The sequence below is a fragment of the Lepidochelys kempii genome, chromosome 2 (assembly GCF_965140265.1).
Source record: "Lepidochelys kempii isolate rLepKem1 chromosome 2, rLepKem1.hap2, whole genome shotgun sequence".
Classification (NCBI taxonomy): Eukaryota; Metazoa; Chordata; order Testudines; family Cheloniidae; genus Lepidochelys; species Lepidochelys kempii.
Window position 1 is genome coordinate 63,355,054 of NC_133257.1, and position 13,925 is coordinate 63,368,978.

Sequence of the window (13,925 nt, forward strand, 5' to 3'; positions counted from 1 at the left end):
TTGTATTGCTCCACCTTAGCTGCTCTTCATTGTTCTCTGGTTCCTGTCTGTGCCCTGGGAGGTCCCATGTGAGTATGTGCATTGCTCATAGTTAATGTGATGATTCTCTGATTTATTCATTCCTGAGTTCTGTGTTTTCTTGTATTATTTTAGTAGCTACATCTCTCCATATCTCTAAGCACCTGAGTTATGCTCTGTCAGTTCCATGAATTCTTCAAAATACAATCTCTTTGCAGGGACAGCTGACTTCTACAAGTCCAAGCTTCTCTGATTTGTTTAGTCTGTTTCTATGCACTTAACAAAGACCCATTCCTTGTACACCTCAAACTCCCATTTATGCCAAGCTGACTCGGGCTTAACGGGAGACAGCAGGTGAAACTAGGGCATCCAGCCCTACTGTGCTGGGTAGTGTGGAAGGGTTGCTCTAATGTTAATTCTTCCTTCCAGTGGGGTCCCATGGAAGCACCTCTTTCAAATTTGACTCAGCTACAGGTTCTAAAGGTCTGCTCCTGGAGGCTACTGATACCTTTACATATACAGGTAAGTGAGAATTTGACTTGGTATTGAGTGCATTTGGGTTTAATGACAGGTTTCAGAGTAGCAGCCATGTTAGTCTGTATCCGCAAAAAGAAAAGGAGGACTTGTGGCACCTTAGAGACTAACAAATTTAGTTGAGCATAAGCTTTCATGAGCTATAGCACACTTCATCGGATGCATATTGAGAATCACTGGCTTATAGTCCCTTGGCACTGTAGGTGGCGGGTGCAGCTTGGCCTTAAGTCGTAATGCTGCTCTGCATTGTGGTTTCTGACCAACCTGGAACGTGGTTTGGAGGAATTGCAGAAGTGGGTAGATTTAAATCAAGATGCAACAAGACTCACACCTCAACTGTTCTTAGACTTGTGCTTTCCCCCACTCGGCACTGTTGCTGTGAAATGTTATTTTTAGGTGTGTGTGTGTGTGTAGGGGGCAACTATTGAAGGGTTTATTTATTTATTTTTAAAGTGTAGCAGGATGAATCAATGGATGGAGAACAGGACTGAGAGTTGGGTTGCCTGGATTTCTGTTGCTTGCTTGTTCTTGCTTGCACAGTGGGGATAATGATTCCTAACTACTTTTGGTAAAGTGATCTGAGATCTTCTTATATATCACTTTTGATCAAACTAAGTCTATATTGCTATTTTTGTACCTCCCCACAAAGCCTGGCTTAGTATTGGCAATCTTTAGTATTAAGCCATGAGACAAGTCCTAAAATATCATGAGATTGGCTTGAAATTTTTTTATAATAAGCTCTGGGTTCTGTTTTTGAACCATTAGGCCCATGATTTCAGTCTCCACAACTACAAGGGCTAAAAAATTATTTAACACTCCCCCCTCCCACCCCGAAGTTCTCATGTGATAACATGATTCCAAGAGCTGGGGCTTTAAGAAAAACACCAAATCTTACAGGAGTCAGGGTAAAGCTGTGAGAGTTGACAACAATGCTGGCTAATATGTTTCTTTAATTCTTAGAAATTCCAGAAATAAAAGTATAGTTGCATATTAGTGTTTTATAAATGACATTAATCTGAAAGAAAGCTTTGTCACAAACTTGAATATCATTGACATAAAAGGACTCAATAATGTTCTTAAGAATGCTTCATGCTGGGTGGTGAAAGATGTGTGAGGTCTGACAAAGATTAAATACTCCCACTTTAAACTCTTAATTATTTATCAGTAATAAATTATGAAATAGAATGGTGACATCATGATTCTAAATGGGAAACATTTCCATGTGGCCTTTTTTAAGCCGGTATTTTTCAAACTGCAGTTTGTGGAGAACTTTATGTTGGGCTGTGGAGAGTTTTCTGGTCACTAGAACTGGTCAAAAAATAAGTAAGGTTTTTGTGAAAATTCTGAAACTTTGCAGGTTTTGTTGTGAATTGTTAGAAATGGGCCCAGTTTTCTTTTAATGACTGTTTGATTCATGCTTTTTTCAAAAATTGTGATTTTTCTTTTTCATGAAAAATTTTGAGGGTTGACAATTTCAAAAAGAACCCAGCAAGAACAAAACAAAAACAATTTTTGAAAGACCATTTTTTGACCAAAAATCTCCAAACTTCTTCTTGGAAATTTTTGACCAGCTCTACCTGTCACATATTATCTTTTCTTGTTTCCAGCTGCAACATTGCCTTAAAGAGAGTTAAGAACACATGACTCCTTTCCTAGCGTTACTCTGCAATGTACATAAATTGCTGTAGTTTCTACACATGTATAGTTATGTATCACATGTGAGTCAGTATTCCATGCAATTGCAAATGGAAAAAGAAATATTCCATGGAAAAAAATTCCCTTTAAGGTGTCGATCACACTGTGGAAATGTTTGACTCTCTACACAAGTTTTTTACAACTTTCATTTAATTCTTCACAACTGTAGTTAATTATTCTTCCCAGTTTGGCTATAGTCTAATACACAGAATAAATGACTCATCCAAGACCACAGACAGAATTGGTGACAGTCAGCATTATTACTCTGTAATACCTGGCTCCCAGTCTTGTACTTCAACCTCTGAACTGTATCAGTCTTACCAGTTTTGCTTGTACTAGTGTTTATTGTGGGGAAAATTTTTGTAACAAAGCACCAGGAGATAAGAGGGATCTCTACAGAAGAGCTACGTGATCTGACTAAACCATTAAATAGTACTGTTCTGTCATCTCCTGTGAGATGTGAGACAAGGCAGGTGAGATAATATCTTTTACTGGACCAACTTCTGCTGGTGAGAGGAATAAGCTTCTGAGCTACAGAGAGCTCGTCTTCAGGTCTGTGTAGCTCAGAAGCTTGTTCCTCTCACCAACAGAAGTTGGTCCAGTAAAAGATATTACCCCACCCGCCTCTCTAATACCCTGGGACCAACATGGCTACAACAACACTGCATATATCTTAAGTGTTGTTTCCTTCTAAGTTCTAGTCTTTGTTTCTAATTTTTCTTTTTGTTGAAGTGAATCAATAAGCTTTTTTGTTTTAACTGTAGGGGATATGGTGCAACATGGCTTCCACTAGGAACAAAAGTTCATTTTGACAAAAATGCTCAAGTCATTAGGATTTGGATAGAGAAATAAACAAGCATAGTGGAAACGGATGAAATTTTCTCGCAAAGAGCACTTGTCTGCAGCTTTCTGCTGCTGCCATCCCAGCTTGGGACTGGACTAATGGTGCCTGCTTTTCTTCCACCCTCTGTCTCTGCACCCTCTTGCACAAGAGGCCACTGATCTCTTTAGAAATGGATCCTATTGCTTTTTCCTTGGTCAGCCACTGGTCCAATATGTTAACGATTGGCAAACTTGCAAATAGTATCAAAGTGTCGTCTTCCCCACCACATACACACACAAGTGATACAGTAATTTTTATGTCACATCCCCACTGCCCTCCTAACCAAATGACTTGGCTTTAACCCAGATACTACGTTCATTTGCAGTGATGTGTCTGTGTGCACAGTCATAGGCAACTATTTGTTTAGGGATGGTGTTAAAAAATAAAATAGCTGTTGAATATCGCTTCAGTGAGTAGTTTTGTCTGATAACGAAATTTGTCCATTTTTAATAAAGTGAGAAGAACTTCTGTTTCAAACTGTTCCTTTTATTAATGCAATTCCTAATTATTTGGGGACAGGGGCTACTTCTCTTCTCTCTCTCTTCCACCCTCTCACCCGAAGACCCCAGTTGGCTAGGCTTATAGTGTGGAATAAGAATTTTAAGAGAGATTGCTGTAATGAAAGTGAGAGTTACACTTATTAAATTGTAATGGTTGTAGGAACTGGGTGACTCAGGGGTTAAGTAATGGAGCATTTCATTTCTCTGTTGCCAATGAAAGCCAGTTCATGTGAGATGTCGAGAGTGCACTACCATCAGAATGGTGATTTGGCCTTTGTGCGGTGAGTTTTGGTGTTAGTTTAATTCCCAGTGGACTAGTGTCCACATCACTGTTAGCTCCCTTCTTGCCTGTCTTGGAAGCAAGGACTGAATGGAAGTATCAGTTGAGCAGCCTCTTGAGAGACACTTGAAGGGCAGTATGAGGAAGGCTTGACTGTATCTGTTCACTGGATAAATACATGGCTTCACAGTCTCGATAGCTGTCAACTGGGAACCTTTCCCAGCACTAAAATTAACATTTTTAATTTAATTAAAAATGTTAATAAAACTCTGGTTCAGGAGGCAGAACTGATTCATGTTAAACATATTCTTAAGCCACTACTGAGGTTTTAAAGCCTATTAAAATCAGTGAATTATTTTCTTCGTTCTTTTTTTGTTTTAAGGATGATGGTGTGTATATATATTGGAGGCAGAGCTGTTGGGCCCTTAGCTGGGATTCCAGTCCTGCAGCCCTTTCTTGGGCAAGTAGTCCCATTGAAATTGGTGACACATTTTGCTTGAGTTAGTATTATTCAGTTGAGTAAGAGTTGCAGGGCTGTGAGAATTTTGAAGGAAACTTCTTTACTTTTATATCTATCTCCCATATTTGAAATGAAAATGGCATTTCTGGCTAAATTATGGAAAATCAACCCCTTTTTCTGTTTCACCATTTAAAACACTAGTCCATGCTCTGCTCATCTACTCTCTGGCATTCCCAAGAGACACATGACCCCTCTCCAGACCATCCAAAATGCACTTTCTAAAATGTTCTTCCCTGATCATCACTGTAACCCTGTTACTCTTCCTCTCCTTCCATCCCCACTGAGTCCCTCCCCTGGCTACATATCACCTACGCTTCATTAATGTGTTTTGGGCACAACCTGTGTGTTGCTCAACGCTTTCTCCCCCTCAACTGTGGTCAATTCAATGGGAGCTGAGTACTGCCCATACTTCACCACATTATGAAGAGACTTTTCTGTGCAGGTGTTGAGCAAATATTGTGTGCTCTGGCTCTCTGAACTTTCAACATTCTCCAGGACTGAGCCCGATGTTCCTATTGAAACTTACCTAAAATCAATATTTAAGTGAAAAGCTTTTCCCACTGAAATGATTAGGTATCAGTTTTTGCCTGTTACAATTCACTTCATGAAAATGGGAGCCTCTCTAATAAGTTTCAGCTTTTTAATATTAATATTCAAAAAAGAGCAAATCCTGTTTGTGTTTGAGGCAAATCAAACATAATGATTTGGATACAAACTAAACCAAAAAAAAATCCCCTAAAGCAATTTCTTTTGCTTTAAAATTTTAGTCCTTAAATTTATAATTGGCCCACTAATGCTCTGAGGTGATATTGGGGAAAAAAATGTTCAATGACAGAAAATCTGTGTTCTTTACTCTTGAAACAGCTCCCCATCCAATAAATGGCAAATAGAAGATGTGGTGTTTAACAGAGACGGGTGCCTTGGCTCAACACTGCTGCTAGAAACAGCATGGTCAAGTGATGACCACCTCGCTGATGGTGGCCCAGAGAATGTAGTCTTGCCAACCTGATGCTGAAGCTGCAAGTCTTTGGACATGATTCTGATCTCAGTTACACTGGTGCAAAATGGAAGCTACTTGTAAAGATATGTTGGTAAGCTACATAGTAGAGGACAATAAGCCCAAATCCCACCAACAATAGCACAGCTGTGTAGTGTACCGAAAAAATGGAAGTGTGCAGTATTACCTGCTGCCACCAGAAGGCCCCTTGTAGATTTGGATCTGCTCCAAGCCTTGGCGGCTGGCGCTCACCTTGTCACTGGAAGTTCCTGTTGGGGCTGCATGTTGCAGAGGGAAGAGGTGCTGGGAATATAGAGTTATGCAGGGTTAATTGAGAACTACCTAACAGAGGCAGAGTAAAAGGCTATCTGTACATGCTCTCTGCAACTTCGAACCCTTGAAGTCCATGGGCTACAGCCAGTAGAAGGAATATAACCTTCTATGAGGTTAATTCTGAGTATAGGTCTCTCTGCTGCTGCTTCTAGAGGGGGTTTCTAAGATGGAAGGAGAAGGATAGGGCTTCCATTACTGCTAGTGGTGACTGAAGGTGAGACAGGTAGGTTTTGAGCCTGGGGATGAGTTTTCTGAGACCAGAGGTGCATGAGTGATTTGGAAGGGATGTTCTGAGCATTGATGTGTCAGGGTGTAGAGCCAGGGGGAGGCGGCAGTTTTGAGCTGTTAAGAGGTTAGGCAGCAAGTGGAGCTTCTTGGCATGAAGGATAGGAGAGTATGCACGGCTGTCCGTGTGTATGCACAGTGGCGTATTAAGTAGATTGATTAGACTGTGGAACTGAGAGCTAGTGGACCTGAGTCTGACTTTGCCATTGACTTATTATATGATCCTTGGATAATTCACTTAACCTCCCTGTGCCTCTGTTTTCCCATCTGTAAAATGTGGTTGATAATACTTTTAAAAGTCCTTAGATAAAAGGTGCATAGTATTATTATACCCACACCAATATGGATTTTATTGAGATATTCCAGAAAAAAATAATTAAATAGCTAATTTGAAAGTCTTTTCATAAACCTGAATACCACTGACATATTAAGAATGAAGTGATTTTTCTGAGGATTCATCACATTAGCTGAAGAAAGATGTCTACAGTCTGATATGGGAATTAGTTTAGAGGCACAGTAATAATAAGTAATTCTGGTGTAGTTATTGAACAGAAATGTAAAGCATTTATATTTTGTATTCTCCTAATGTATTTTCTCTAGAATGTGAAAAGTACATTCGTGTTGTGGCTTTGGAGATATAGGTGACTCAAACACGATTTTTGTTGGTCAAAGTTGATGAGCTATGAGAATGGGATTTGTCATCGAGGAAAGTAAAAAGATTTGCCACTGTAAGAGTTATTGTCGTGAATGTAAAATGGAATAATATCAGGGACATGAATGAGATGTCCTTGGTCGGTTTCCTCTTCTTTCTCAGATTAAACAGAGTGAAGAGAAAAACACTTCCCTTTCAAAATATCTTGCATTAATTTTAGTATAACCTGTATTAAATCTACACAGTAGTTGTTAATTTTCACCTACACTTCTCCACTTGATTCTGCTATTACCAGTGTATCACAGAGCAACTCTTTTGGATTTAAGGGGAAAAGTGCAAAGCATGCCTTTCGTGAATATGCTATTTAGGAATCACATAGAAAAACAACTCTAGGATTGATTCTAAAGGAAAGATGAATTGTGATTCCAATTTCAGTGTTTAGGTATAAACCTATACATTTTAATGTGTACGTTGTGTTTCAGTCAATATGATAATGTAGAGCCATAACAATTATATAAGTAGAATAAACACATTTTGAATGGTATTTGGATGTATGGCTGTTGACCTGTATGCTGATACTTTCATTGCTGCCATATACATGCAATCTACTTATGGTTAAGGTTGCAAGGCAAGTAATTGCCAGAATGGAGTGCTAAGCAAGCAGTCCCTGTATCAAAGAATCTGACCTTGTGAAGATAATGAGACAAGGAGAATTCAGAACAGATGAAAGCCAAGAGCACCTACTTTATCTACTGACAGCCAGGGAACACCTTCATGCTCAATCAGTTCCTGCTAATGAGACAAGATGGGGCAAGATGGTAAAACAGCAGTAACGGGCAAACTTTTTTTCAGCTTAATGATCTATAACTTAGTTAGATAAAAATTGTCTTTTAAACCAGGCAGTAACATAAGTATGAACAGAGAAACACAAAGAGTGTACCTAAGATATTTTGGTTTTGTTTTGTTTTAAGAGAATTAATGGTGTAGATTCTTATGAGCAGATTATGAAGATCCATCATATTTTCTAGATTACATCTTCTGACCATGATTCTTGCTTAGGCAGTTTTTAATGTGTTTACAATGTAGCCAGTAAATTATTCAAGTCACTTTGTTTAAGAAATTTTGTCACCTACCATTTTAAAACTATCCAGGAATTATAACACGTACAGGTCAGTTTCAGGCAGTCATATCCTTATTCTTTCTATTCTATATTAAAAGTTACAGCATTCATAAAATTATATAAAAATGTTGCATTTATTCTGCAGATGGCACAGGTACATGGATTAGTGCTATTAAACCTCTGTCTACAGTGTTAAATCTGTGTCCAAAACCTCAGACTAACTGCATGTTTTGTCCAAAATGACAGCTAGTGAAGGTGACTGTAGGTGGTGGGTTGTGTTACCAGGTAGGGAAACTCCATGTCCAAGTCTTTCTTACGGCCCGTGCCTCAGAGCACAGTTTATTGTTATAACAAAGAACACATCAACCAACTCACCTGAGAAATGCTGGTTACAATCCCCAGAGGCTTTTTCCTGCTTCAGTCAGCAAGGAGGAAAGAGGACACCAGCTTCCCAGAGAAGCTCCTGGACCCAGCTTCCTTTTCCCTATGTAACCCACCCAATAATGTGATAGGCAGGGACCCCCTAAACCGTTTCCAGGTTGCTGCTTTATCATATCACAGTGACCCTTGTATAGCTATCATTGGTCTTCAGAGCCAACACCCAAATAACACTTCAGAGCCAACAGGCAGCTAATGCAAAATTCTGTTCTCTCTTTCAGTTTCTTCACCAGTGTAAGTAACCCCATAGATAAATAGATTTGAAGGGCAGAAGGAGCCACTGTAATCAAATAGCCTATCCTACGACTGAGCTAGAGCATATCTTTTTAGATATCTTTTTTTTATTTAATGACTGATTGCTAGAGCCTACATGGGCTTGGTTCTTTCTTAACTGGAGGGGGAAATGGTGGTTTCTCCCAAAAGCAACCTATTTCTGGTGCCAAAATAAAGTCACTTGCAGTAGATTTGTGCAGATCTGTGATCCACGCTCTCCTTTCTTGCATGGCTTAATGAGCAATGAAATTGGCAATGTTGATACTTATAATTGGTCATAGAGATTAACTTAACACCTTACTGAGATATATGGGCCGATCATACCTCTTGAAGCTATCATTCTAGAAAAAAAGAATTGAATTTTTTCAGTTCAGCCAGTTGAAAAACTTTTGAATTTTGAAAGTTTTGGGTGGGGTTGGGGGGGAAAGTAGACAGATTTTATGAATATTTTTGGGAAAAATTAAATCCTGGTTTTTTTTTTAATCAGCTTTATTCCAGATTCACTAAACATTGCTGCATTGGTTAAAATATTCAAAGTTTTCTTTGTGTCTCTAACAGCAAGAGACTTATTTAAAATTAAAGGTGAGTGTGATGCGTTGCCCCCTTTAAGATGCCACCTGATGTGCTGAGATACCACTGAGCCCGCCTGTTCTGCCAGCATGGGCCCCCTTTTTGCATGTCTTGCTGAACCAGGCTCTTAAGTTTCCTCCAGCATGCACACAGGCAGGGCCACACCTAACCTTTCTTCTAGGGCACATTTTCCTATGCATTCTAGAGTGAGTTCTGTTTTTTGCTTAACTGCGACTTCCTGGCATCCAGCAACCTGGACAGACTCCCTACCATCAGGCAAAACACTTCCATCCCCTGAGAGGATAGCCACCGCACAGGAGCTGGTTTTAGCCACCCGCCCCCTTTGGTAGCAAACTGCTTTGCAGGGATGTAGAGGAATTAAAAAGACTCTCTCTCCCATTTCCTCAGCAGTTTCTGTAGCTTTGCTCCTTCCCCCTGGGGCTTCAGCACAAGATTCCTTCTTGTAGCTGAGAGACCCCATGGACAACCCTAGCCACATTAAAAAAGTCATTCCCCAGAAGAATTTGTGTTCTGAGGGACAGCTGCCACAGTCAACTCAGCTTGCAAATCCCCAGCTTCCATGTGCACTTTAGCCAAAGGCACAAAGATTTTGTGACCCCCTACTAACAAAAGCTCTGCCATCTGTCCTGGCAGTATGTCTTTCTCCTGAACTAGGTCTCTCCTGACCACAGAAACTTCTCCACCAGTATCTCTCCAGGCAGGGAGCTCCTTGCCATTTATTCTGACAGCCTTCATGTGCTTACTGCCTGGTTGTGCGGTGGCAACTTTACAAATCCTGTGTGATATGTGGCAACTGCCTGAGGTGCCTCTGTTCTTTGGGTAGAAGCATTTCCATGAGTTGTCTGCTGCCTGTTCCCACTCGGCACAGGGCATTTATTCCTCAGGTGCTCAGTGGAATTACAATAATAGCACCTTCTGGGCTCTTCTGCTTTTACAGGAGATTTGAGATGAGAACTGGAGGAGTGAACTTGGGGAGGTGAGTGTCCTGGCTCCCATCCACCCTCCTTCTTCTCCGGGGTAAAACAGGGACCTTGCTTCCCGCCAAAATTTAACTCCTCTGCCAGTGATTTATTCCTAGTAGGTTCTTGGGATTGGTCAAATTTATCTGCAAAAGCTGCAAGTTTATCAACTGTTTCCACCTCTTTATCCCATAAACACTGTTGTACATCATCATTAGACATATTCAGGAACTGTTCCTGAGCAGCCAAATCACACATTCCTTCAAAGGTTGTAATACCTTTCCTCCTCACCCACTTATCCACCAAATCTCTCATTTGCTTCACATAAGCCACAATACTTAACCCAGCCCCATGCTTAAGGCTTCTAAAATTTACGCTGTAAGTTTCAGGTGTAATATGAAACTGTTTAAAAAACAAGTCCTTAAATTTACCATAATTGGAAGCATCATCCATTGGCATCTTACTGAATATGTCCAGAGCTTTCCCAGTCAATTTTGCAACCAATGTGGCCATTTTTTGATCGTCAGGAATCGCATGAAGCATGTACAGCCTCCCAAAGGTGATGAAGTATTCAGCAATGTCCCCAGATTCGCTATATGGTGGACAAAGCTGCTCCCACTTGTGGATTTTTGGACAGGTGGGGCCCCCTGGTGTGGGGTTTTGGTTCCACTTCCCTATTAAGGCTAGTTCATGTTGTCTCACTTTTTCTCTCTTCTCCATTTCTTTGGCTTGTAGCTTCAGAGAAGCTTTTTGCCTGGCTGCTTCTTCTTTGGTCTGTAGCTCCATAGTTTACTTCTGGGCTTCCGTGGCTCTCTCATGGGCTGCTTTTTGTCTGGCTTCTTCTGCTTTCTGTTCTTTTGTCTGCAGTTGTCTTAACTCCACCTGTCTCTGGTGCATTTTTTCATTTTCCTCTATCTGCAACCTGTAGAGCTCCAACTTCTTGGTAGCTTCACTTTCACTCATTTTCCTACTTTTCTTGTCCCTATTTTCCTTGCCCAGAATAAGCAAACAGAAAATAACAAATGAGTAACCATTCTGTTTTCTAGCCAACCCACTTAAAACACACTCAAAATCACCACCAGTGTCTAAGGGCAGTAAGCTGTGCACATTATCCTGCTCGACTATGCCACTGTGACTGATGTCTCTTTTAAGATGCAACCTGATGTGCTGAGATACCACTGAGCCTGCTTGTTCTGCCAGCATGGGCCCCCTTTTTACGTGTCTTGCTGAGCCAGGCCATTAAGCCTCCTCCAGCAAGCACACAGATAGGGCCACACTCAACTGCAGAATGACACAGACACTGAGATCAGCTCTGGGAAGACTCAGCTTAAGGGATTTGTCCCAGCACTCAGGTGTCCACCTCCCTTGGAGTGCAGACCCAAAGATATATTATGAAATCTGCCTCCTTCCTCAAGGTGGAGGAAGGTATGGACAGCCCCTAAACACCCCCCCCCCCATTATGATTTGCGCAAACTGGGTTATATCATAAACAAGAAATACATTTATTAAGCATAAAAGGTAGATTTTAAGTAGTTAAAGGGGTACCAAACAGAACAAAGCAGATTACTGAGCAAATAAAACAAAACACACAAACTAAGTTTGATTCACTAAAGAAACAGGTTACAAAATGTAATTTATCACCCTAAATGTTGAATTAGGCAGGGTGCAGAGTTTCTGTAGCTCAGAGTTCCTGCTATTTCTTCTTACAAACTGGGCCCCTGTCTCAGTCTGGACTCTCCCCTGCCTTTCCCTTCAGGTTAGTTCCTTTGTCCCTTCAGGTTCTTTCAGCAGTCCTTCTTGGGTAGGTCATGGAAGAGAGAGTCCTGTTTTGCCTTCCTCCCCACCCTTAAATAAGATTTACATAAGGTGGGAATCCCTTGTTTCCCAAACTTGACCCCCCCTTTCCTTTTAGTGGAAAGTTACATGAAGTCCAAGATAACGTTTAGTGTCAGGTGACAAGACCACCTGACCTAGTAGTGTCACAAAAAGAAAAGGAGTACTTGTGGCACCTTAGAGACTAACAAATTTATTTGAGCATAAGCTTTTGTGAGCTACAGCTCACTTCATTGGGATGCATTCAGCGGAAAATACAGTGAGGAGATTTATATACACAGAGAACATGAAACAATGGGTGTTACCATAGACACTGTAAGGAGAGTGATCACTTAAGATGAGCTAATACCAGCAGGAGAGCAGGGGGGTGGGAGAAGAAAACCTTTTGTAGTGATAATCAAGGTGGGCCATTTCTAGCAGTTGACCAGAACGTCTGAGGAACAGTGGGGGGAGGGGGGAATAAACATGGGGAAATAGTTTTACCTTGTGTAATGACCCATCCACTCCCAGTCTCTATTCACGCCTAAGTTAATTGTATCCAGTTTGCAAATTAAATCCAATTCAGCAGTCTCTTATATTTGCTTCAGGTTGGGGGGCTGTTTGTAAGCAAGGACTGGCCTGTCCCCCAAGATCTGTGATAGTGACAGGTCATCCTTCAGGATAGGTTGTAGATCCTTGATGATGCATTGGAGAGGTTTTAGTTGGGGGCTGAAGGTGATGGCTAGTGGCGTTCTGTTATTTTCTTTGTTGGGCCTGTCCTGTAGTAGGCGACTTCTGGGTACTCTTTTGGCTCTGTCAATCTGTTTCTTCACTTCAGCAGGTGAGTATTGTAGTTGTAAGAATGCTTGATAGAGATCTTGTAGGTGTTTGTCTGTGTCTGAGGGGTTGGAGCAAATGTGGTTGGATCATAGAGCTTGGCTGTAGACAATGGATCGTGTGGTCTGGATGAAAGCTGGAGGCATGTAGGTAGGAATACCGGTCAGTAGGTTTCCGGTATAGGGTGGTGTTTATGTGACCATAGCTTATTAGCACCACTGTGTCCAGGAAGTGGATCTCTTGTGTGGACTGGACCAGGCTGAGGTTGATGGTGGGATGGAAATTGTTGAAATCATGGTGGAATTCCTCAAGGGCTTCTTTTCCATGGGTCCAGATGATGAAGATGTCATTAAAGTAGCATGAGTAGGGGCATTAGGGGACGAGAGTTGAGGAAGCGTTGTTCTAAGTCAAAAATGTTGGCATACTGTGGGGCCATGCGGGTACCCATAGCAGTGCCACTGATTTGAAGGTATACAAATAGTTATGGGTGAGGACAAAGTCACAAAGTTCAGCCACCAGGTTTGCTGTGACGTTATCAGGGATACTCAAATACTCACCAGCAACCACACAACAGAACCACTAACCCAAGAACCTATCCTTGCAACAAAGCCCGTTGCCAACTGTGTCCACATATCTATTCAGGGGACACCATCATAGGGCCTAATCACATCAGCCACACTATCAGAGGCTCATTCACCTGCACATCCACCAATGTGATATATGCCATCATGTGCCAGCAATGCCCCTCTGCCATGTACATTTGTCAAACTGGACAGTCTCTACGTAAAAGAATAAATGGACACAAATCAGACGTCAAGAATTATAACATTCAAAAACCAGTCGGAGAACACTTCAATCTCTCTGGTCACTTGATTACAGACCTAAAAGTTGCAATTCTTCAACAAAAAAACTTCAAAAACAGACTCCAACGAGAGACTGCTGAATTGGAATTAATTTGCAAACTGGATACAATTAATTTAGGCTTCAATAGAGACTGGGAGTGGATGGGTCATTACACAAAGTAAAACTATTCCCCCCCCCCGCTCCACCCCCCACTGTTCCTCAGGCGTTCTTGTCAACTGCTGGAAATGGCCCACCTTGATTATCACTACAAAAGGTTCCCCTGCTCTCCTGCTGGTATTAGCTCATCTTAAGTGATCACTCTCCTTACAGTGTGTATGGTAACACCCATTGTTTC